Source organism: Ranitomeya variabilis, chromosome 1 (genome assembly GCF_051348905.1).
Source record: "Ranitomeya variabilis isolate aRanVar5 chromosome 1, aRanVar5.hap1, whole genome shotgun sequence".
Lineage (NCBI taxonomy): Eukaryota > Metazoa > Chordata > Amphibia > Anura > Dendrobatidae > Ranitomeya > Ranitomeya variabilis.
The window spans coordinates 100,530,849-100,556,792 of record NC_135232.1 but is presented as its reverse complement, the minus strand read 5'-3'; the positions used below and the strand labels follow the sequence as shown (position 1 = coordinate 100,556,792).

The following is a 25,944-nucleotide window of genomic DNA, read 5'->3' as shown; positions in this document are numbered from 1 at the left end:
GTGGCGTTGGACAGAGGGGTTTTCTGACCAGGTTGTGGAGTGATTTTGCTATGACCGCAGACAGGACAGGTACTGCTGCATCAATTGAAAGTGACAGGAGACAACATTTGTCCAGTATGGTTACTAACTATTTTTCATCCCTTATCGATGTTCTCCCTCAACCGTCATTCCCATTTGATTACTGGGCATCAAAATTAGACACCTGGCCAGAATTGGCAGAATATGCATTGCAGGAGCTTGCTTGCCCGGCAGCAAGTGTCCTATCAGAAAGAGTATTCAGTGCTGCAGGTTCAATATTAACCGAAAAAAGGACTCGTCTGGCTACCCAAAATGTTGACGATCTAACATTCATTAAAATGAACCACAACTGGATTTCGAAATCTTTTGCCCCACCTTGCCCGGCCGACACCTAGCTTTCCTATGAAAAGCTCTTGCCTGTGGACTACTGTGAATTACTTTTCTAATGTATAATTTGCTGCAGCTGATTGTCCAGCATACGACATGTTTACACCTCCCTAAATGGCCAAACTCCCCACACGGGGCCGTGGTATCGCGACTTGGCGCAAGCACCCGTGAGACTGCTGTTTGTCTGAAGAGGTGGGTGTGGCCGCTTTTGGTCGACGGCACTGCCACTGGGTCCCTCATAGTACAATGTAGTGTCTCTGGCGGTGGTGGTGCGCACCCAACGTCAGACACACCGTTGTAACATGAGGGGCCCTGGGGCGGTCCCGCCGGCCTCAAGAGAGTTCCCCCCTCCCCCAGCTCAAACTGTGCTCTACCACGTGCAAAATTATGTCGCACAGCTCCACCAATCTTTAGTCTATTCGCTGACATCATTCAATGTCTGGCACTGACAATACAAATTTGTAGACATCTATGATGCAACTTAAAGTAGTCTGTGTCTGTGTCCTATATTGGCACCATTAAATAGTTACTGCCAAATTACTATGTCAGAAACTCAGCAGATGAGCCCACCCCTGTACCTAAGTATGCCACCTTTTTTTTTTTTTGGTTGTTTTGCGAGACATTAACATCTATTTATATTTTGGGAGTACTGGGACAGACACTCCTTGCAATACTCCTCCACTGACCACCAAGCTGCCTGTGTATCCATGTAACCGATGTAAAACTGCCATGAGCCTATTGTTTGTTATTTTAGGCCTTTGATAGCCTGTCTGCGGTCCCTACTTTAAATACTCCTCCACTGACCACCAAGCTGCCTGCCCGTGTATCCATGTAACCGATGTAAAACTGCCATGAGCCTATTGTTTGTTATTTTAGGCCTTTGATAGCCTGTCTGCGGTCACTCCTTGCAATACTCCTCCACTGACCACCAAGCTGCCTGTGTATCCATGTAACCGATGTAAAACTGCAGTATTTTGCTTATAAAAAAGAAAATACTGGAGAGATATCAAATGCAGACATTTTAACATTAAAAACAAAAACACATACAACAAAAAACTGGTACAGTACAAAAATTGGCCACCAGCTACAAAAACTTTCTCCTGCAAGTAGTTAACTGAAAGGTTTTTTTCAATTGAAAACACAGATATGGCATCCACCGAGTGTTGTCCTGTCGCGTCTTCTTTATATTATTGCCAAGAAGCTGCAACTGAATAAAGCTGAGCTTCTACCTTCTGCCTCTTATTAACTGCTTTTTTTGAAAAAAATTGGCCACCAGCTACAAAAACTTTCTCCTGCAAGTAGTTAACTGAAAGGTTTTTTTCCATTGAAAACACAGATATGGCATCCACCGAGTGTTGTCCTGTCGCGTCTTCTTTATATTATTGCCAAGAAGCTGCAACTGAATAAAGCTGAGCTTCTACCTTCGGCCTCTTATTAACTGCTTTTTTTGAAAAAAATTGGCCACCAGCTACAAAAACTTTCTCCTGCAAGTAGTTAACTGAAAGGTTTTTTTCCATTGAAAACACAGATATGGCATCCACCGAGTGTTGTCCTGTCGCGTCTTCTTTATATTATTGCCAAGAAGCTGCAACTGAATAAAGCTGAGCTTCTACCTTCTGCCTCTTATTAACTGCTTTTTTTGAAAAAAATTGGCCACCAGCTACAAAAACGTTCTCCTGCAAGTAGTTAACTGAAAGGTTTTTTTCCATTGAAAACACAGATATGGCATCCACCGAGTGTTGTCCTGTCGCGTCTTCTTTATATTATTGCCAAGAAGCTGCAACTGAATAAAGCTGAGCTTCTACCTTCGGCCTCTTATTAACTGCTTTTTTTGAAAAAAATTGGCCACCAGCTACAAAAACTTTCTCCTGCAAGTAGTTAACTGAAAGGTTTTTTTCCATTGAAAACACAGATATGGCATCCACCGAGTGTTGTCCTGTCGCGTCTTCTTTATATTATTGCCAAGAAGCTGCAACTGAATAAAGCTGAGCTTCTACCTTCTGCCTCTTATTAACTGCTGTTTTTTTAAAAAAATTGGCTGTTCCGGCCTACTAAAGGTGTCTGCCCCTGCCTGGTGTTGTCCTCAACTGAATAAAGCTGAGCTTCAACCTTCTGTTCCAAATTACGATTTTTAAAAATGAAATTGGCTGTTCCGGCCTACTAAAGGTGTCTGCCCCTGCCTGGTGTTGTCCTCAACTGAATAAAGCTGAGCTTCTACCTTCTGCCTCTTATTAACTGCTGTTTTTTTAAAAAAAAATTGGCTGTTCCGGCCTACTAAAGGTGTCTGCCCCTGCCTGGTGTTGTCCTCAACTGAATAAAGCTGAGCTTCAACCTTCTGTTCCAAATTACGATTTTTAAAAATGAAATTGGCTGTTCCGGCCTACTAAAGGTGTCTGCCCCTGCCTGGTGTTGTCCTCAACTGAATAAAGCTGAGCTTCAACCTTCTGTTCCAAATTACGATTTTTAAAAATGAAATTGGCTGTTCCGGCCTAGTAAAGGTGTCTGCCCCTGCCTGGTGTTGTCCTCAACTGAATAAAGCTGAGCTTCAACCTTCTGTTCCAAATTACGATTTTTAAAAATGAAATTGGCTGTTCCGGCCTAGTAAAGGTGTCTGCCCCTGCCTGGTGTTGTCCTCAACTGAATAAAGCTGAGCTTCTACCTTCTGCCTCTTATTAACTGCTGTTTTTTTTAAAAAATTGGCTGTTCCGGCCTACTAAAGGTGTCTGCCCCTGCCTGGTGTTGTCCTCAACTGAATAAAGCTGAGCTTCAACCTTCTGTTCCAAATGACGATTTTTAAAAATGAAATTGGCTGTTCCGGCCTACTAAAGGTGTCTGCCCCTGCCTGGTGTTGTCCTCAACTGAATAAAGCTGAGCTTCAACCTTCTGTTCCAAATTACGATTTTTAAAAATGAAATTGGCTGTTCCGGCCTAGTAAAGGTGTCTGCCCCTGCCTGGCGTTGTCCTCAACTGAATAAAGCTGAGCTTCAACCTTCTGTTCCAAAATAACGATTTTTTAAAATGAAATTGGCTGTTCTGGCCTACTAAAGGTGTCTGCCCCTGCCTGGTGTTGTCCTCAACTGAATAAAGCTGAGCTTCTACCTTCTGCCTCTTATTAACTGCTGTTTTTTTTTAAAAATTGGCTGTTCCGGCCTACTAAAGGTGTCTGCCCCTGCCTGGTGTTGTCCTCAACTGAATAAAGCTGAGCTTCAACCTTCTGTTCCAAATGACGATTTTTAAAAATGAAATTGGCTGTTCCGGCCTACTAAAGGTGTCTGCCCCTGCCTGGTGTTGTCCTCAACTGAATAAAGCTGAGCTTCAACCTTCTGTTCCAAATTACGATTTTTAAAAATGAAATTGGCTGTTCCGGCCTAGTAAAGGTGTCTGCCCCTGCTTGGCGTTGTCCTCAACTGAATAAAGCTGAGCTTCAACCTTCTGTTCCAAAATAACGATTTTTAAAAATGAAATTGGCTGTTCTGGCCTACTAAAGGTGTCTGCCCCTGCCTGGTGTTGTCCTCAACTGAATAAAGCTGAGCTTCTACCTTCTGCCTCTTATTAACTGCTGTTTTTTTAAAAAAAATTGGCTGTTCCGGCCTACTAAAGGTGTCTGCCCCTGCCTGGTGTTGTCCTCAACTGAATAAAGCTGAGCTTCAACCTTCTGTTCCAAATTACGATTTTTAAAAATGAAATTGGCTGTTCCGGCCTAGTAAAGGTGTCTGCCCCTGCCTGGTGTTGTCCTCAACTGAATAAAGCTGAGCTTCTACCTTCTGCCTCTTATTAACTGGTGTTTTTTTAAAAAATTGGCTGTTCCGGCCTACTAAAGGTGTCTGCCCCTGCCTGGTGTTGTCCTCAACTGAATAAAGCTGAGCTTCAACCTTCTGTTCCAAAATAACGATTTTTAAAAATGAAATTGGCTGTTCCGGCCTACTAAAGGTGTCTGCCCCTGCCTGGTGTTGTCCTCAACTGAATAAAGCTGAGCTTCAACCTTCTGTTCCAAAATAACGATTTTTAAAAATGAAATTGGCTGTTCCGGCCTACTAAAGGTGTCTGCCCCTGCCTGGTGTTGTCCTCAACTGAATAAAGCTGAGCTTCAACCTTCTGTTCCAAATTACGATTTTTAAAAATGAAATTGGCTGTTCCGGCCTACTAAAGGTGTCTGCCCCTGCCTGGTGTTGTCCTCAACTGAATAAAGCTGAGCTTCTACCTTCTGCCTCTTATTAACTGGTGTTTTTTTTTTAAAAATGGCTGTTCCGGCCTACTAAAGGTGTCTGCCCCTGCCTGGTGTTGTCCTCAACTGAATAAAGCTGAGCTTCAACCTTCTGTTCCAAAATAACGATTTTTAAAAATGAAATTGGCTGTTCCGGCCTACTAAAGGTGTCTGCCCCTGCCTGGTGTTGTCCTCAACTGAATAAAGCTGAGCTTCAACCTTCTGTTCCAAAATAATGATTTTTAAAAATGAAATTGGCTGTTCCGGCCTACTAAAGGTGTCTGCCCCTGCCTGGTGTTGTCCTCAACTGAATAAAGCTGAGCTTCAACCTTCTGTTCCAAATGACGATATTTAAAAATGAAATTGGCTGTTCCGGCCTAGTAAAGGTGTCTGCCCCTGCCTGGTGTTGTCCTCAACTGAATAAAGCTGAGCTTCTACCTTCTGCCTCTTATTAACTGCTGTTTTTTAAAAAGAATTGGCTGTTCCGGCCTACTAAAGGTGTCTGCCCCTGCCTGGTGTTGTCCTCAACTGAACAAAGCTGAGCTTCCACATTCTGGCTTTCGGCCTATACTATCAGATATTAAACTGCATTTGGCCTACTAGTGTGGTTAGGCCCTTGAAACAGTGTCTGCTGCTCTTGGGTTTGCTACTCCACTGAACAAAGCAATGCCGCCTGTTTAGTCCTGTTACCAATTTTGAACTGCATTTAGCCTACTTTATTCTTTGGCCCTATATCTGTTTCCTCCTCATCCTGCCCATTGCCCAGCCACTGCTAGATGAGTCTGCTGGTACATTGACCTAGACCACTACATTCCCCTTGTACTCTACACAGCCAGAATCTGACCCTGCTGAAAGTAAGGTTCCCCTTCCCGCATGTTATACCACCTTACACAGGGAAAAGAGGAAGGTGCAGATGAAAGTGCAGGTTCCTTCATCAGGTGGGGGGGCATACTCGTTGGCGACGTCACTGGCACAGGGCCCCTCAGAGTACGCAAAAGTGTCGCTGCTGGTGGGAGGCGCCCCCGCCATGCAAACACACCGCCGTACTTTGAGGGGCCCTGTGCCAGTGCCAAGAACCAAGAAAACAGATTGGACTATGAAATAGGCACGCACAACCAACCAAGTAGAAAAAATAGCAAATGTTTTATTGAACACTACAGCAAAAACACATAAAAACAATTAAAATGTACAAGTGTGTACATGACACCCTGATATAAATATCCTACGAATGACATGCTGTCGACACAGAACATATATATAGGTCAGCCTGATATATATACCATGATATGAATGGAACAAAAAGGACCTCCTAACAAATGAATACGTCAAAGTATGCAATAGACACACCAATACAAAACATAGGTGTAGAACACTATGGGTTAATAAATAACAGAGCATGCGGAGAACCTGGTGGAATAAATGTCCATACCACGTTCTATACAGTAAGCGGTGGCAGAATGCCCAGTGAGTAACAAAAAGAAAGCGAACCCATAGTTATAAAGAAAGGGCCATGTCATGCCCGGCATACTCAGCTGAAATACGGAGGAAAATAACAGGCTGGGACCCAAGTCTGTATCGAGGGTGCAAAGTAAAGTAGGCAGGGTGTCAGACAAGAGCCCCACGCGTATCGCCGCCGCAGCGGCTTTGTCAGGGGAAGTGGGTGCTGTACTGTTCACTTACATTTAAATAGAAGGTCCAATTAACCGGAATGTGTGCCAGCCGTGTCGTTTTGCAGGGAGAAAGCCGTAGACCGGAAGTCGCGCTAGCCGGAAATGATGAGCGGCAGAACAGAAAGACACAAAGAGAATCTCCATGGAGACAGATGACGCATGCGCAGACGCGGCTCAGAATACTGAGCCGCGCTGCACAAGCGTCTAGAAGGAGGAGATTATAGACCCGATGAAGTGTAGGGCCTATACATGAGAGCTATTAACGCAACAGCGCATGCAGACCTATGTAAAGGAGTGCAAGTTGTATTTAGGAGAGTACTCAATATCCGTATATCCCACATAATATACGGAGACATGGAAACATAAGGATGTGAAGAGAACTGGATGCAGATAAGGACAACAGATACAATTAATATATATAAACCTATAAGAAGAAAATGATATATATATGTAATTCATAAGAAAAACACACATGTAACCATAATAAACAGAAAAATATATAATAATATATATATGATATATGAAGAAATATATATATACATATATCTATTAAATATAATATGGAAAATAAAAAAAGAAAATAAACAAAATTATAATAAAGAAAACCTCCGCTTCCTCATATATTCCAATCCGAATGATAATACGAATAGCATCATAAAATAAAGGTGCACTGAGTAAATGTCCAAGTCCAATATTACATATATATTGAGTGAAGGACCAAGGGTTCCGAGAGGATAAAATAAGAAGATAAGTCTTTTATCCATCTGACAATCGGGTGTACTCCATCATTCCTCCATTCAACGTCAGACATGACACTTAACGTAGAAGTTCAATGATCGTTTTGTGAGTGGTAGTTCAAGGTCTTGATATAATGTAGATATCTAGAAATCTATATTCCCACCAGATCATGTACAGAAGAGCAGACATCCAAAACCCAACTAATATGGGCGGAAACAAACAAGAAAGATCCAATTGTGGATCTGTAGACATAACCCCGTGATGACAATGATGATAATGAGCCATCCAAGGGTATAGATAAAACGGTCCAAAGATAAGGATAAGATAGCTGATCGTGTTTCAGTGGTCGTATTTTGAGTGGTAGTCCAAAGACTTTGATAAAGTATAGGTAACCAAAGGTCCATATCCCCACCAGGATATATGCACAGGAGCAGGCATCCAAAACCCAACTGATATGGACAAGAACCGACAAAGTGGATCCACTAATAGATCTGGAAAAGAAATAAAATAAAATGAGCAGAAAAATTGACCACATACCAATAATGATAATAGTGAGCTTTCCACGGATGTAAATAAAGGGATCCAAAAATGAGGATAAATAGCTGGGATAAAGACATTTAGCTTCCCAAAAACCCTGTGAAAAGTAGCTCCTCATTTAAACCTAAGGGCGTTACAGACTGTAAATAAAAGATCCATCTAGATTCGATTTGTAGAAGAAGTTTACGTTTGTCCCCGCCTCTCTCATTCGGGGTCAGTTTCTGTAAACCTACTACTGTGAGGTCACTTGAGGAACCCCTATGGTGAGCTAGAAAATGTTCAGCCACCGGGGTGAGGGTCTTACCTTTCCTTAAGTCAGAGGCCGCTAGATGTATAGTTGAAATATGTTTCTGAACTCGTTTCTTCAGTTCCTGTGATGTCTGTCCGACGTACACTAACCTACAAGGACAAATTAAGGCATATATAACGTCCCTGGATTTACAGTTAATGTATGCCTTCAAAGGATGTCTACTATTGCGTGTAGGATGAAGAAAGGTATTCCGAGTCGGGATCATGTGCGGACAGACATTACAATCCCCACAGGGAAATGATCCTCTGAGGACAATCCCCCTATGCAATCTCACTGTTGGTCTTGTAAAGTGGCTCCTAGTAAGGAGATCTCTTAAGTTTGGCGCTCGTCTTGCCGTCATAAGGGGTCTGTCACTCGTAACCTCAATCGTCTGTGTATCTGTTCTCAAGATCTGCCAATGTTTTGACAAGATGTCACCCACCTGTTTCCAGCTGTCGTTGAAGTCAGTGATAAATCTCGTCTGTGTCTCCTGACACCGTCCCTTTGAGGAAAGAAGTGATTTCTGATCCTGACTCTTTGCCCTCTGGTAGGCCTTAGAGATAATACGTCTCGGATAACCCCTCTGACGGAACCGATCCGAGAGATCCCGGGCCTGGATTGAAAAATCATGGTCACGGGTACAGTTGCGTCTGACGCGCAAAAACTGTCCCGTGGGTACACCCACCTTGGTATGCCAGGGATGGAAACTTGAGAAGTCCAAAAGTGCATTAGTTGCCGTTGGCTTTCGAAACAAATCCGTCGCCAAACGGCCCTCATGAGGAAAGATCTTCAGGTCCAAAAAGGTGGTTTCACTGGCAGACAAGGAATGGGTGAGAAAAATATTAAAGGGATTAGAATTCAGGTTCCTAATGAATTCCTCACATTCCTCTTTCGTACCCCTCCAAAGGATGAAAACATCATCTATAAAGCGTACCCAGGCGTGGACGTGGGCAGCGAAAGAGGGTAAGGGATAGACAAATTTCTCCTCCCACCAGCCCAAAAAGATATTAGCATAGGCTGGTGCGCATTTCGCGCCCATCGCCACGCCTGATCGCTGAAGGTAATAAATCCTGTCGAAGAGGAAATAGTTATGATGAAGGACGAATGACAAGAGATCAAGTAAAAATCAGTCATGCCCCCTGTCCAGGGAGCTCTTCACATTCAAAAAGTGAGTCACTGCCTCAATCCCTTCATTGTGACCAATATTAGAATAAAGTGACTCCACGTCACACGTGACCAATAAAAAATCGTCCGGGAGTTCAATCTGGCCACATACCTCGATAAAATGTGAAGAGTCACGAATAAATGAAGGGAGAGATGAGGCGATGGGTTGAAGGAAGAAATCCAGGTACTCACCCGCTCTTTCGCACATGCTGCCAACACTGGAGACGATTGGCCTACCAGGAGGCTTGATACCATCCTTATGTATCTTCGGCAACATATAAAATGTTGCCGTGACCGGATTTTCTATCCACAGTGTGCCAGTGCCAATGCGAATGAGTGGGCCCCCCCTGCTTGCTCAGGATCACAGCACTTGCAACGTTGAAATACTTACCTCTCCCTGCAACACCGCCGTGACGTAGTCCGCATTTCCAGGGCCCACGAAAAACTTGAGCCAGCCCTACTCCCCCCACAACTTTTGCCAAATGACCCCCAATTTCCTATGCCCAACTATTATTATAAAGTTAATTAAGATTGACAAGCTTCAGAAACAAGAATGGATGTTTTTGGCATTAAAATGGGCACTGTAGGTGTTTTCCTGGCCTCCACTCACTGCCGACTATGCTTCCCCATTGACTTGCATTGGGTTTCGCGTTTCGGTCGATCCCCGACTTTTAGCAATAATCGGCCGACTGCACTCGACTCGACTCTGGACAAAGTCGGGTTTCACAAAACCCGACTCGATCTTAAAAAAATGAAAGTCGCTCAACTCTACTTACAAATACTGATGTAAAATACTGACCAAATACTGCTAGTGTGACGGCAGCCTTATGGTGATAGTATTGTGTTTTTTGTTTTTTTTTTATTTCTGATCAGTATTGTAGTATTCAGTCACTATGTGGTGGTAATATGTGGTCTGGAAATGGTGTTGTGGTATTTGTCCCTTGTATGTGCTATTTGGTCACCAAGTGGTGGTAATATGTGGTCTTGACATGGTGCGGTGGTATTTGTCCCTTGTATGTAGTATTATTCGGTCACTATGTGGTCTGGTCATGGTGTGGTGGTATTTCTTCCTGTATGTGGTATTATTGGTCTTGGTATAGTGGATTGTGTTGTGTATGGCGGTCATTTGTTCTCTCTGATATTAATTAGAAGATTCTTTATTTCCATGAGAGTTTTACTGCTTTGCACACAGCGGCGGAGATGCACTTACAGGGGGTTTCCTGTGGAAAAAAGTAATCACCTCTCCACAGGATAAGTGATAACGTACTGATTGGTGGGGGTCTGACTGCTTGGACCCATTCAGCAAAATGTGGAACTTTTTATCCCCATTAGACTGGAGTGGCATGTCCGACTAGATCACTGATCCATTCATTCCCTCAGTGGCTGCACTTGTTTTTTTCTGGAAGCCCCAAAGAGAATGAATGGAGCTGCGGTCAGAAATCCCACCTGCCGCTGCATTTTAAAATAGTGATAAAAGTGTCCTGTCAGGGATAAAACTTCCCCAGTTTCTAATGGTCGGATCTAAGCAATCACCAATCCTGTGGAGCCCATGGATCAGTGATAACTTGTTTTAACCAAGAACCCCATTAATGTAAACTACCGTAATTATACATCCCAGTTATTGGGGCACACGGTAGATGTGCAGCAGCCGCCGGTGTTTTACAGCCGATGCTCCACTATAATGACAGATATTTGCATATAGCTGTAGGGTGGGCCCCTAGAGTCCATTCCTCTGGTGGGCCCCAGACACCCCAGTCCGACGCTGGCCATCATACTTTATATATGGAGGCTGGGGCCATCATACTGTATATATGCAAGAACTGGGGCCATCATACTTTATATATAGGGGAATTGGGGTCATCATACTGTAATACTGTATATATATATGGGCTGGGGCCATCATACTTTATATATTGAGGAACTAGAGCCATCATACTGTATATGTGGGGGCTGGGACCATTATACTTTATATCTGGGGGGAACTGGGGCCTTTATACTGTAATACTGTATATATGGGGGCTGGGGCCATCATACTTTATATATGGAGGAACTGGGGTCATCATACTGTATATGTGGGGGCTGGGGCCATCATACTTTATATATGGAGGAACTGGGGCCATCATACTTTATATATGGAGGAACTGGGGCCATCACACTATATATATATATATATATATGGAAGAACTGGGGTCATCATGCTATATATATGGGGGAACTGGAGCCATCATATTATATATATGGAGTAACTGGGGCCATCCTGCACCCTACACCTCTCTATCTCTTGCACCCCTCTATCTCCTGCACCCCTCTATCTCTTGCACCCCTCTATCTCCTGCACCCTGCACCCCTCTATCTCTTGCACCCCTCTATCTCCTGCACCCTGCATCCCTCTATCCCCTGCACCCCTCTATCTCTTGTACCCCGCACCCCTCTATCTCTTGCACCCCACACCCCTTTATCTCCTGCACCCCTCTATCTCTTGCACCCCTCTATCTCCTGCACCCTTCTATCTTTTGCAGCCTGCACCCCTCTATCTCCTGCATCCCTCTATCTCCTGCACCCCTCTATCTCTTGCACCCTGCACCCCTCTATCTCCTGCATCCCTCTATCTCCTGCACCCCTCTATCTCATGCACCCTGCACTCCTCTATCTCCTGCACCCCTCTATCTCTTGCACCCCGCACCCTCTATCTCCTGCATCCCTCTATCTCATGCACCCTGCACCCCTCTATATCTTGCACCCCTCTATCTCTTGCACCCTGCACCCCTTTATCTCCTGCACCCCTTTCTCTCATGCACCCTGCACCCCTCTATCTCCTGCACCCTTCTATCTCCTGCACCCCTCTATCTCCTGCACCCCTCTATCTCCTGCACTCCGCTATCTCCTGCACCGCTCTATCTCCTGCACCCCTCCATCTCTTGCACCCTGCACCCCCTCTATCTCCTGCACCCCTCTATCTCCTGCACTCCTCTATCTCTTGCCCCCTGCACCCCTCTATCTCCTGCACTCCTCTATCTCCTGCACCCCTCTATCTCCTGCACCCTCCACCCCTCTATCTCCTGCACCCTGCACTCCTCTATCTCTTCCACCCCTCTATCTCTTGCACCTCTCTATCTCCTGCACCCTGCACCCCTCTATCTCTTGCACCCCTCTATCTCTTGCACCCATCTATCTCTTGCACCCCTCTATCTCCTGCACCCCTCTATTTCTTGCACCCCTCTATCTCCTGCACCCTGCACCCCTCTATCTCCTGCACCCTGCACCCTTCTATCTCTTGCACCCCTCTATCTCTTGCACCCCTCTCTCTCTTGCACCCATCTATCTCCTGCACCCCTCTATCTCTTGCACCCCTCTATCTCTTGCACCCCTCTATCTCTTGTAAACCCTCTATCTCCTGCAACCTGCACCCCTCTATCTCCTGCACCCCTCTATCTCTTGCGCCCTGCACCTCTCTATCTCCTGCACCCTCAACCCCCTCTATCTTTTGCACCCCTCTATCTCTTGCACCCCTCTATCTCCTGCAACCTGCACCCCTCTCTCTTGCACCCTGCACCTACTTGCTCCCCTCTGTTTCACACACCCTGCACTTCTCTGTCAGTCTGGACCTCTCTATTTCCCACAGCCTGTAACGCCACACATACCTGTCAGTCTGCACCCCCACAGCCCATAGAGCCTGCAACCCTCTATCACATACACCCTGCACTCCACATGTAACCGTTCCCTCATTACCTTTCACAAGTTTCCCCATCTCCTTCAGCTTCTCCTGCAGCTTCCAGCTGGAAAAACTCTGTGGCTCCTCCCCCTTGAGTCACATGATCGTGATGTTATCGCAGGTCCTGATGTAATTTCTTCCTCTTAGACAGGGAGCTGATTAGTGCTCCTCTTCCCCCACCGTGCGATCGCATATCGAAATACCCCCCTTAAAAAAACTTGGCCCGCCCCTGCAACCTAACCTGGACTAAAAAACAAACAAAAAAAAACTTTGCTCAGGTGACGCCCCCCCACATCCTGGCGCCCTAGGCACGTGCCCTCAAGTGTCTAGTGGAAAACACAGCCCGGCTATGTGCGCTGACCACAGGGTTCCGCTTATAGCAATCTGGCATCAACAATCATAGAGGTCTCAAGGAGACCTCTGGTTGTCATATGACGCACCGCTGACCCCCGATCACGTGACCGGGGTCAGCAGTGCGCGTATTTCCGGCCCGATGGCCTGAAGTGCGCGTTAAATGCCACTGTCAGAGTTTGACAGTGGCATTTAACTGGTTAATAGGCACGGGTGGATCGCGATTCCACTCACGCCTATTGCGGGCACATGTCAGCTGTTGAAAACCTCAAAGCGGAGCTTCTGACGTCGGACGTACTATCCCACCCGACGTCAGAAAGGGGTTAATGAGCCACTGTCCATAGTAAAGCAATAAAAAATAAATATCAGTATCCCCCTGACTCTTCCATGTGGCTTCTAATTGCTTCTTTCGCTTTTTCCGCTTGATCTCATGATAAAGAACGCAGGAGGCCCAACAATGAAATCATCATCCCACCGGCGTCACAGAGCAGGCGCGGGCGGCGAACCGAAGACGGATTCCTCCAGCAGCGCGGCTATATCCATTGTATCAGTGACCCCTGAATGTATATTTGTAATGGGGGCACTAATGTATATTCTCCGTGGAGAGCAGGATACTCTGTGGGGAATGATATATTCATGGGTACAGCGTGGCGCATATTTGCATTCAGTGGCATTTCACTTATATATGTAACATTGTTCTTTTTCAGGAGTGCGGTGATCTGCTGAAAAGTGTGGAGCAGCAGAGACCTGGACGGCAAACTCTGCAAAGACGAGTCATGACTGGAAGTCGTCAAGAAAGACTGGACTAGGTAAAAAAGAGAAGAAAGAGAGCGACTCCAGGGTATAAACTGGAGGATTATGTGGAGCCCATTATATTAAACTGAGGGCTTTGTGGGGCCCATTATATTAAATGGAGGGCTATGTGGGGCCCATTATATTAAATGGAGGGCTATGTGGGGCCCATTATATTAAATGGAGGGCTATGTGGGGCCCATTATATTAACTGTAAAGCTATGTGGGGCCCATTATATTAACTGTAAAGCTTTGTGAGGCCCATTACATTAAATGGAGGGTTATGTGAGACCTATTATAATAATAATAATTTTTATTTATATAGCGCCAACATATTCCGCAGCGCTTTACAAATTATAGAGGGGACTTGTACAGACAATAGACATTACAGCATAACAGAAATCACAGTTCAAAATAGATACCAGGAGGAATGAGGGCCCTGCTCGCAAGCTTACAAACAATGAGGAAAAGGGGAGACACGAGAGGTGGATGGTATCAATTGCTTTAGTTATTTGGACCAGCCATAGTGTAAGGCTCGGGTGTTCATGTAAAGCTGCATGAACCAGTTAACTGCCTTAGGCTGGTTTCACACTTGCCTTTTGATCTGCAGCGTTTTTTTAAAAAACGCAGGTGGTGAAAAAACGCATTTAAACGCATGCAAACGCTGCGTTTTTTAGACGCATGCGTTTTTGCATACAGAAAAAAAACGCGGCGTTTTGACGCGTTTACATGCGTTTTTTCCTGCGTTTGCGTTTTTGAAACGCATGCTGAGAAGTGTGTGACAGCTGGAAATCATCAAAATCAACTAGAAAACCCACTATTAATAGAATTAGCTAGGGTTAGGGTTAGGATCACTAGGGTTAGGGTTAGGGGTAGCTTTTTATTAGAAGAATGTCCTGGTCACCAGGTCACTGATAAGCCACCCCCCACCATCAAGGTGATAAAGGGATCCAAACCCTAACCCTAACCCTACCCCTACCCCTAACCCTAACCATAACCCTTGGGATCCTAACCCTAACCCTACCCCTAACCATAACCCTAGGGATCCTAACTGTAACCCTTAGGATCCTAACCCTAAGGGTTAGGATACTAACCCTAACCCTAAGGGTTAGGGTTAGGATCCCTAGGGTTAGGGTTAGGATTCCTAGGGTTACTAGGGATCCTAACCTTAGGGTTAGGGTTAGGGTTAGGATCCCTAGTAACCCAAGGGTTAGGGTTAGGGTTAGGATTTTCTTGTTTTTTTTGTGTGTTTTCTTGTGTTTTTCTATAAAAACGCATGCGTTTTTAACGCAAGCAAACGCATGTGCTTAAAAACGCATGCGTTTACATAGACAGCATTACATTTTTTTGCCGCAAATAAACGCATGCGCTTTTTTGCGGCAAAAAAAGCCGCTAGAAATTACTACAGGTTGCATTTCTGCAACTAAACGCACGCGTCAAAAAACGCATGCGTTGCCAAAAACGAGTCAAAACGCATGCTAAAAACGCATGCGTTTTTTAATGTTAAGTATAGAAAAAAAACGCATGCGTTTTTTAGCGCTAAAATGCTGCAGATCAAAACGCAAGTGTGAAACCAGCCTAAGTATGTAGCAGTACAGACAGAGTGCTATTAACTGCATAAAGTGTATGAGAACAAGATGAGAGGAACCTGATTATGTTTTTTTTTTTTTTGAATGGGCCACACAGGGATCGTTAGGTTAATGCATTGAGGCGGTAGGCCAGTCTGAACAAATGAGTTTTTAGGGCACGCTTAAAACTGTGGGGATTGGGGATTAATCGTATTAACCTAGGTAATGCATTCCAAAGAATTGGCTCAGCACGTGTAAAGTCTTGGAGACGGGAGTGGGAGGTTCTGATTATTGTGGATGCTAACCTGAGGTCATTAGCGGAGCAGAGGGCACGGTTGGGTGGTAGACTGAGACCAGAGAGGAGATGTAGGGTGGTGCTGAGCCATGGAGTGCATTGTGGATGAGGGTAGTAGTTTTGTACTGGATTCTGGAGTGGATGGGTAGCCAGTGTAATGACTGGCACAAGGTAGAGGCATCGGTGTAACGGTTGGTGAGGAATATGATTCTGGCATCAGCATTCAGGACAGATTGGAGCGGGGAGAGTTTGGTAAGAGGGAGGCCGATTAGTAGAGAGTTACAATAGTCCAGACGAGAATGAATAAGTGAGACAGTAAGAGTTTTTGCAGAGTCGAAAGTAAGAAAAGGGCGAATTCTAGAAATGTTTTTGAGATGCAGATAAGAAGAGCGAGCCAGTGATCGGATGTGGGGGGTGAATGAAAGCTCGGAATCAAGGATGACCCCAAGGCAGCGGGCATGTTGCTTTGGAGTAATGGTGGAACCGCACACGGAGATGGCAATGTCAGGCAAAGGTAGGTTAGTAGAGGGAGAGAACACGAGGAGTTCAGTTTTTGACAGGTTCAGTTTCAGAACGAGGGAGGACATGATGTTAGAGACAGCGGTAAGACAATCACTGGTGTTTTCTAAAAAGGTCGGCGTGATAACAGGAGAGGAGGTGTATAATTGGGTGTCGTCAGCATAGAGATGGTACTGGAAACCAAATCTACTGATTGTTTGTCCAATAGGGGCAGTATACAAAGAGAAGAGGAGGGGGCCTAGGACTGATCCTTGAGGAACCCCAACAGTAAGGGGAAGGTGAGAGGAGGAGGAACCAGCAAAACATACAGTGAAGGATCGGTCAGAGAGATAGGAGGAGAACCAAGAGAGAACGGTGTCCTTGAAGCCGATGGAGTGGAGCATAGTGAGGAGGAGCTGATGATCCACAGTGTCGAATGCTGAGGAGAGATCCAAGAGAATTAGCATGGAGTTGTGACCATTAGATTTAGCTGTTAGTAGGTCATTAGAGACTTTAGTGAGAGCAGTTTCAGTAGAGTGTAAAGAGCGGAAGCCAGATTGAAGAGGGTCGAGAAGAGAGTTATCTGAGAGATAGCGGGTAAGACGGGAGTGGACCAGGCGTTCGAGGAGTTTAGAGATGAAGGGAAGATTAGAGACAGGTCTATAATTAGCGGCACAATTTTGGTCGAGGGAGGGTTTTTTAAGTAATGGATGTATGATGGCATGCTTAAATGAGGAGGGAAAAATACCGGAATATTATAATAAACTGAGAACTATGTGGGGCCCATTATAATTTTAGCAGAGCTATGTGGGGCCGATTATGTTATATGGAAAGCTATGTAGGGGCCAATATATTGGGCTATGTGGGGCACATTATATTAAATGGAAGCCCATGTGGGCCCATTATATTAAATCTAAGGCTATGTGGGCCCAAATATATTGAATGGAAGGCTATGTGGGGCTCTTTAAATTAAATGGAAGGTTATGTGGGGCCCAATATATTAAATGAAAAGCTATGTTTGGCCCAATATGGGACCTTTATATTAAAAAGAGCGCTATGTTTGCCCCATTATATTAATTGGAAGCTATGTGGGGCCTAATATATTAAATGAAAAGCTATGTGGGCCCAATATATTCAAAGTAGGGCTATTTGAGGCCCATTATATTAAATGGAAGGCTATGTGGGGCCCAATATGTTAAATGAAAAGCTATGTGGAGACAATATATTAAAAGGAAAGCTTTGTGGCACCCATTACATTAAATTGAAGGCTATGTTGGGCCCTTTAGATTAAATGGGAGGCTATGCGATGCCCATTATGTGAAGTGGATGTTTATGTGGAACCCATTATATTAACTGGAAGGCTATTTGCGGCCTAATATATTAAATTAAAAGCTATGTGTGGCTCATTAAATTAAATGAAAGGTTATGTGTGGCCCATTATATTAATTGGAAGACTTTGTGGGGGCCAAAATATTAAAATGGAATAGGTTATGTGGGACCAATATATTAAATTGAGGGCTATGTGGGGCCTGATATATTGACTGAAAGGCTTTGTGGCACCAAACATATTAAATAGAGGGCTATTGTGGCCCCATTATATTAAATTGAAAACTATCTTAGGCCAATTATATTAATTGGAAGGCTATGTCCGGCCCAATATAATAAATGGAAGGTTATGTGGGGCCCATTATATTAAATAGAAGGCTTTGTGGTGCCCCTTATAACAAATAGAGGGCTATTTTAGCCCCAAAATATTAAATGGATGACTATGTTTGGCCCATTAAATTAAATTGAAGACTATGGTGGCCCCATTATATTAAATGGAGGGCTGTGTGAGGCTTATTACTGTATATTAAATGGTAGGCTGTGTGGAGCCACTTAATACTTTATAAAGGGTTATTTGGAGCAAAATATACAATATATAAAATGAGGGCTATATGGGGGCTATTATACTATACTAGATGGTGGCCCGATTCTAACGCATCGGGTATTCTAGAATATGTATGTAGTTTATTTATGAAGTTTTCAGAATAATGCAATTTATACACAGGATTTGGCCGGCTGCGACCAATTAGCGACTCGTGGTTCAAATTCGGTGCCAATTCGTGGGCGGACTGCGCCTGTCGCTGATTGTTCGCAGCCGGGTGTGACCAATTAGTGAAGCCATGGCCTATTTCAGGTTTTTGAAGTCCCCGGGCGAAAGAGTCTCAGTGGGACCCCCTCTTTAACACATACCACGATTCATGATGCACAGATACAGCAGAGAAATATAGCACAGCCAAGTAGCATACAGCCCACGTAGTATATAACACAGCCCACGTAGTATATAGCATAGCCACGTAGTATATAACACAGCCACGTAGTATATTGCCCAGCCACGTAGTATATAGCACAGCCCACATAGTATATAGCACAGACATGTAGTATATAGCACACACACGTAGTATGTTGCCCAGCCACGTAGTATATTGCCCAGCCACGTAGTATATAGCACAGACACGTAGTATATTACCCAGCCACGTAATATATTGCACAGCCACGTAGTATATTGCACAGCCACGTAATATATTGCACAGCCACGTAGTATATAGCACAGAGACGTAGTATATAACACTGCCCATGCAGTATATAACACAGGCCACGTAGTATAGAGCACAGCCCACATAGTATATAGCACAGAGACGTAGTATATAACACAGCCCACTAAGTATCTAACACAGCCCACGTAGTATAAAGCAATGTGGGCACCATATCCCTGTTAAAAAAAGAATTAAAAAAAAAATAGTTATGTACTCACCTTCCGTCGGCCCCCGGATCCAGCCCAGGCGTTTGCCGATGCTCTTTGCGACGCTCCGGTCCCAAGAATGCATTGCGGTCTCGCGAGATGATGACGTAGCGTTCTCGCGAGACCGCTACATCATCATCTCGCGAGACCGCAATGCATGGACCGGAGTGTCGCGAGGAGCGTGAAAGGCGCCGGAAGGTGAGTATATAATGACTTTTTATTTTTTTAATTATTTTTAACATTAGATCTTTTTACTATTGATGCTGCATAGGCAGCATCAATAGTAAAAAGTTGGTCACACAGGGTTGATAGCAGCGTTAACGGACTGCGTTACACCGCGGCATAACGCGGTCCGTTAACGCTGCCATTTACCCTGTGTGAGCGCTCAGTGGAGGGGAGTATGGAGGGAGCACTGACTGCAAGGGAGTAGGGAGCGGCCATTTCGTGGCCTGACTGTGCCCGTCGCTGATTGGTTGTGGGTGTTTGGCCGCGACCAATCAGCGACTTGGGATTTCCGTGACAGACAGACAGACAGACGGAAGTGCCCCTTAGATAATTATATAGATAGATGTACGACTATGTGGGGCCGATTTTATTTAATTGAAGGCTTTGTGGTGTCATTATATTAAATTGAAGTTTTTGTGGGGCTCACTATCCTACATGGAAGCCAATGTAGTGCCATTATACTATACAGAGACCTACAGGTGCTTCCAGCAAAATTAGAATATCATCAAAATGTAAATTTTGTTCCAATTATTGTTTTGCCCATTCTGCAAATTCAGCGATCTGGGTCATCCTCGTTGAGATGCTGCAGCAGCTGGACTTTGGAAGGGCGCCATTTGTGAGTAGCTAATATCCGCCAAAGGCATGTTCGATGGATGGAGATCACAGATATCACAAAATGCTTCAGCCGCAGTGCAATAACTTTTGCCTACGATTTAACAGTTCTGGATTACATTTGTGATTTATGAAACATTAATTAGGCCTAAAAAAATTATTTGTGTAAAAAACAGTAGGTGGACACTTATTAATTCACCACCCATTTAAAGGAATATGAAGGTCTTCAGATCCATTTGTAGGAATCCAGATATTAAAACTACAAAAGAACAAAGCTTATCTTTTAAGTTGAAACAGATTATTGAAGAAATATAAACAAGTTATTCAACATTTATTTAGCCTCCCTTGACAGAACTGTAGAACCAGAATCGTGCTGTATCACAATACTAGAGCAAGGGGAAAACGGAAATTCATGATGCAATAACGCAACTGGCCCATAACGAAGGTGAACTGTACACCAACGCTGGGAACAGGATAAATTGTCCAATGTCTTATGGCAGACTCCTTCAAACATAAACTACCTGCTATTGATCATCAGCGCTAAACTAAAACCAAATAGAAAACTGAAGTTTTTCATATTTAAAGTTGCCTCTGGGCCCATATGTGAATTGTGAATCGATCTTATTACAGTCTCCAAGTTGTGTTGGTGTCATCAGAGCTTAATCTGAAATGCAGGTGGTTGGAGGAATGATGATGACCCTGAGGATTTAGGCCATGTGCACACGTTCAGGATTTTTTGCGGGTTTTTTTGCGTTTTTTCGCTATAAAAACGTGATAAAAACGCGAAAAAAACGCTTACATATGCCTCCTATTATTTACAGGGTATTCCGCATTTTTTGTGCAAATGTTGCGATTTTTTCCGCGAAAAAATCGCATCGCGGAAAAAAAAGCAACATGTTAATTAAAAATGCGGAATTGCGGGGATTCTGCACACCTAGGAGTGCATTGATCTGCTTACTTCCCGCACGGGGCTGTGCACACCATTCGGGAAGTAAGCAGATTATGTGCGGTTGGTACCCAGGGTGGAGGAGAGGAGACTCTCCTCCACGGACTGGGCACCATATAATTGGTCAAAAAAAAAGAATTAAAATAAAAAATAGTCCTATACTCACCCTTTGATGGCCCCCGAAGTGTTCCCGCCTCTCCGGTGCATGCTCTCTCTTCGGTTCCTATAGATGGTGTGGTTCAGGACCTGTGATGACGTCACTGTCTTGTGATTGGTCGCGTGACCGCTCATGTGACTCACGCGACCAATCACAAGCCGCGACGTCATCACAGGTCCTGAACCACACCAGCATCTATAGGAACGGACGCCGCTGAGGAGATCGTCTGGGTGAGTATAACCATTTTTTATTTTTTTTATTATTTTTAAACATTCTATCTTTTACTATAGATGCTGCATAAGCAGCATCTATAGTAACAAGTTGGTCACACTTGTCAAACAGTATGTTTGACAAGTGTGACCAACCTGTCAGTCAGTTTTCCAAGCGATGCTACAGATCGCTTGGAAAACTTTAGCATTCTGCAAGCTAATTACGCTTGCAGAATGCTAAAAAAACGCGAGGTTGTGTTTCTTCTAGATTCACCTTCCTTCTTTGATGGGGTGTCTCTTCATCTTAGAAGTATGGGCTGTTCTGATGTTATCACACTACAATTCAAAGGAAGATTGCATTTCATTGGTTGTCCATCTAGGTATCTGTTGTTGTATTTTTAGTAGACACCAACTGCATCTTCCTTTCTTACAAACACAACCTCTGCAACTCAGGAACTCAACAAGCAGTTGCGCTTCCAGGCACCGCATACACAGAAAAGCTCCACGCTATCTTCCTCTGTGACTCTCGGATGCAAATTAGAAATGGTAATTTTTTGGCCTTCTAATGGGCTAAAGACAGACTCTTTTGGAGAGGGCCCTACTGATGAACTGGCCTCCTTTGTGACAAGTGTCTGTGACACATTGGTTAGAGCTTTTGTGTGTAATAAAGGTGTCTCATGCTGAGTAGACATGGGAGCTGTGTATGCATCATTCTGTCACACTTTAGTCAGAGGTAAAGTTTGCACAAGAGAAATAGATTTTCAAGACATTCACTGCCTTTTTTGCATATTGTTTGAAGCTGTGATCTTTATCTTCTTGGTGGGGATGTTGGAATTTTCAAAGTTGTCATCAATGCCACCATCGTCCCTATCTTGTCAATAGGAAATCTGTTGTTCCCCAGGGTCATGGTTAACTACGTTTATTGGCATTCCTTTAACAGTGTTTGTAACACTTGTAACATTTTTTTTTAGGATGTGACATTTGGATATTCTTGGTAAGATGTATGAATGAAGATGAAGACCCTTGTGACACGGGTGTGTTGGTTACGGCAGGTGCACTCTGCTTTAAAATTAATTTTAATCTAGCATTCATCACTTTGTTTAGTTTTCCTCCAACACTGATCTGCTGCTTTCTAGAATAAAGCATCTCACCAGCATCTTGCACTTTACCCTTTATAAGGACACCTATGTCTTTGACAACCTATTTCACAAGGGCATCTTATATGCCAAGCTTCAGACGCATATCTCTTACACCGATCTTCTGACGGGCATCAAACACATTCCGTTAATTGTGGGCGTGGGTAAACGACTAATCATTGTAGGCTGGATCTCATACCTTCCATAGGCCCCGCTGTGAACAATCCTGTACGTTCCCATTCCTGCCATCACCATGCCCCTTTTCCTGATCACTTCATCCAACGACTCATCCACCATATTTCAGCAAAAAAACCTGCACCTTCCCAGCAGCATCTGTATTGGAAACCACATTATTGTTCTCAAGGGTGTTTATGATGCCCGTACCCAAAAAAGTTTACACACTATGTTGATGTTTCCCCCCAGGGTGAAATATTTGTCAGCCCATACACTTAGTGTATGGATATTACAAGTAGAGGAGACCTGCTCCTTTAAAGTGGGAAAACATTTTTTGGAGGCCATCCTCTACATTTCTTCCTTGGGTCATTGGAGTGCGTGCAAATTTGGGGCAGGCCTTGTATTCACTTCGTGGGCAATCTTTATGTGACTGCAAAAAATTATAATAATGTGAACTTTGCTTTCATGTGGCCATCCAGGATGTGGACTCAAAGGCTTATTGGGGTGCATGTAACTTTGGGGCAGGGCAGGCCTTGCATTCAATGCATAGGCAAACACTATGGGAGACCCACTTTCTTATAATGGGAACATTTTTTCAGGAGGCCCTCCTGTACGTCTCGTGAAAGGGGTATTGTGGTGCGTCCCAATTTTTGGCAGCCCAGCCACTCACTGCATAGGCAATAACAATATAGGAGACCCACTGTTTAATAATAGCCCTTTAAGAATATTAATGCTGCCTGATGCCACTGTAAAAATAGGCTTTGTGGCTTTAAGAGTCCCTCCTTCCTAAATGAAACAAGATGTGTCTCCTTATGTGTCACACACCACATGGCCAGCTAGGGTTGTTAAATGTTACAATGATATTTCCCAGTGAATGCATTTGTAGAGGTAAAAAGCAATGCTAAAGATGAAAAACGCATCAAAAATGCTGTGTGTGAACATAGCCCAAGTGGTGGAGGTACTTTTTTGGGGGGGTCCTTTATTTTGCCTTGCATGCAAATTATTACCCTGGAAAAGATGTTCCTTAACAGATTTCCCAGGAAAATCCATTTTGATTTCGTTTTTGTATGTTTTTTGGTGCACCTGTAAAAATGGAGTGAAACTCTGACAACATTGGAGTCAGAATTGCTTCCAGGGGTGATCCCCATGATGCTCACATGTCATTTGAGCAGTGTTTCCATCATTTTCAGATGTTTTTAGACCTTAAAAGGACCCCCGGGGGGATCGCGGCAAAAATGCTCTGGTTTCCCATAGACTTACATTTGGCTCATTGCTCGGGTCGAGTACCTGAGTATTCCAATTTGCTCGACCCGAGCAATGAGCACCCCAGCATGTTAATGCTCGCCCATCACTATTAACGACCAGATACTTATTTTACAACATAATTTGCAAAAAAAATCTTGTCAAATTAGACAAGGTGATTTCCTGGATTTGTTTCTCATTTTGCCTCTCATAGTTGTGGTCTACCTATGAAGTCAATTACAGGCCTCTCTCATCTTTTTAAGTGGGAGAACTTGCACAATTGGTCGCTGACTAAATACTTTTTTTCCCTACTATATACCAGGATGGGGGATATACAGTGGGGAAAATAAGTATCTGATACACTGCCTATTTTTTGCCACCTACAAGAGATGTAGAGGTCTGTCATTTTTATCATAGGTACACTTCAACTGTGAGAGACAGAATCTAAAAAAATCCAAAAAATCACATTGTATGATTTTTAGTTAATTTTATTGCATCAATTAAGTATTTGATAAATAGTAAAACAGAACTTATTATTTGTTACAGAAACCTTTGTTTGTAATTATAGAGGTGAGACGTTTCCTGTAGTTCTTGACCAAGTTTGCACACACTGCAGCAGGGATTTTGGCCCCCTCCTCCATACAGATCGTCTCCAGATCTTTCAGGTTTTGGGGCTGTTGCTGTGCAACATTGAGTTTCAGCTCCCCCCAAAGATTTTTTATTACGTTCAGGTCTGGAGACTGGCTAGGCCATTCCAGGACCCTGAAATGCTTCTTATGGAGCCACTCCTTAGTTGCTCTGGCTGCGTGTTTCGGGTCACTGTTATGCTGGGAGACCCAGCCATGACCCATCTTTAATGTTCTTACTGAGGGAAGGAGGTTGTAGGAAAAAAATGTCGCAAAACTTACCCCTTCCATCCTCCCATCTGTATGGTATAGGAGTCCTCTTCCCTTTGCAGAAAAGCATCCCCAAAGTTTAATGTTTCCCCCACCATGCTTCACAGTTGGGATGGTGTTCTTGGGGTTGTACTCATTCTTCTTCTTCCTCCAAACACGGCAAGTGGAGTCGATACCAAAAAGTTCTAGTTTGGTCTCATCTGATCACATAACCTTCTCCCATGCCTCCTCTGTATCAACCCGATGGTCATTGGTGAACTTCAAATGGGCCTGAACATGTGCTGGCGTTAGCAGGGGGACCTTGCGTGCCTTGCAGGATTTTAATCCATGACAGTATAGTATGTTACTAACAGTAATGTTTGAAACTGCGGTTCCATTTTACATATATATATATATATATATATATATATATATATATATATATATACATATATACACTCACCGGCCACTTTATTAGGTACACCTGTCCAACTTCTTGTTAACACTTAATTTCTAATCAGCCAATCACATGGCGGCAACTCAGTGCATTTAGGCATGTAGACATGGTCAAGACAATCTCCTGCAGTTCAAACCGAGCATCAGTATGGGGAAGAAAGGTGATTTGAGTGCCTTTGAACGTGGCATGGTTGTTGGTGCCAGAAGGGCTGGTCTGAGTATTTCAGAAACTGCTGATCTACTGGGATTTTCACGCACAACCATCTCTAGGGTTTACAGAGAATGGTCCGAAAAAGAAAAAAAATCCAGTGAGCGGCAGTTCTGTGGGCGGAAATGCCTTGTTGATGCCAGAGGTCAGAGGAGAATGGGCAGACTGGTTCGAGCTGATAGAAAGGCAACAGTGACTCAAATCGCCACCCGTTACAACCAAGGTAGGCCTAAGAGCATCTCTGAACGCACAGTGCGTCGAACTTTGAGGCAGATGGGCTACAGCAGCAGAAGACCACACCGGGTACCACTCCTTTCAGCTAAGAACAGGAAACTGAGGCTACAATTTGCACAAGCTCATCGAAATTGGACAGTAGAAGATTGGAAAAACGTTGCTTGGTCTGATGAGTCTCGATTTCTGCTGCGACATTCGGATGGTAGGGTCAGAATTTGGCGTAAACAACATGAAAGCATGGATCCATCCTGCCTTGTATGGAGCATCTTTGGGATGTGCAGCCGACAAATCTGCGGCAACTGTGTGATGCCATCATGTCAATATGGACCAAAATCTCTGAGGAATGCTTCCAGCACCTTGTTGAATCTATGCCACGAAGAATTGAGGCAGTTCTGAAGGCAAAAGGGGGTCCAACCCGTTACTAGCATGGTGTACCTAATAAAGTGGCCGGTGAGTGTATTC

General features: G+C 44.1%; 1 protein-coding gene and 1 pseudogene across 1 annotated transcript in view; both read right to left on the bottom strand.

The window, feature by feature from the left end:
• Positions 1–25,944, bottom strand: part of LOC143806370 (uncharacterized) — a 132,643-nt gene that overhangs the window by 98,768 nt on the left and 7,931 nt on the right. The gene's annotated exons all lie outside the window — the stretch shown is intronic.
• LOC143793608 (polymerase delta-interacting protein 3 pseudogene) lies at positions 20,608–22,438 on the bottom strand (annotated as a pseudogene).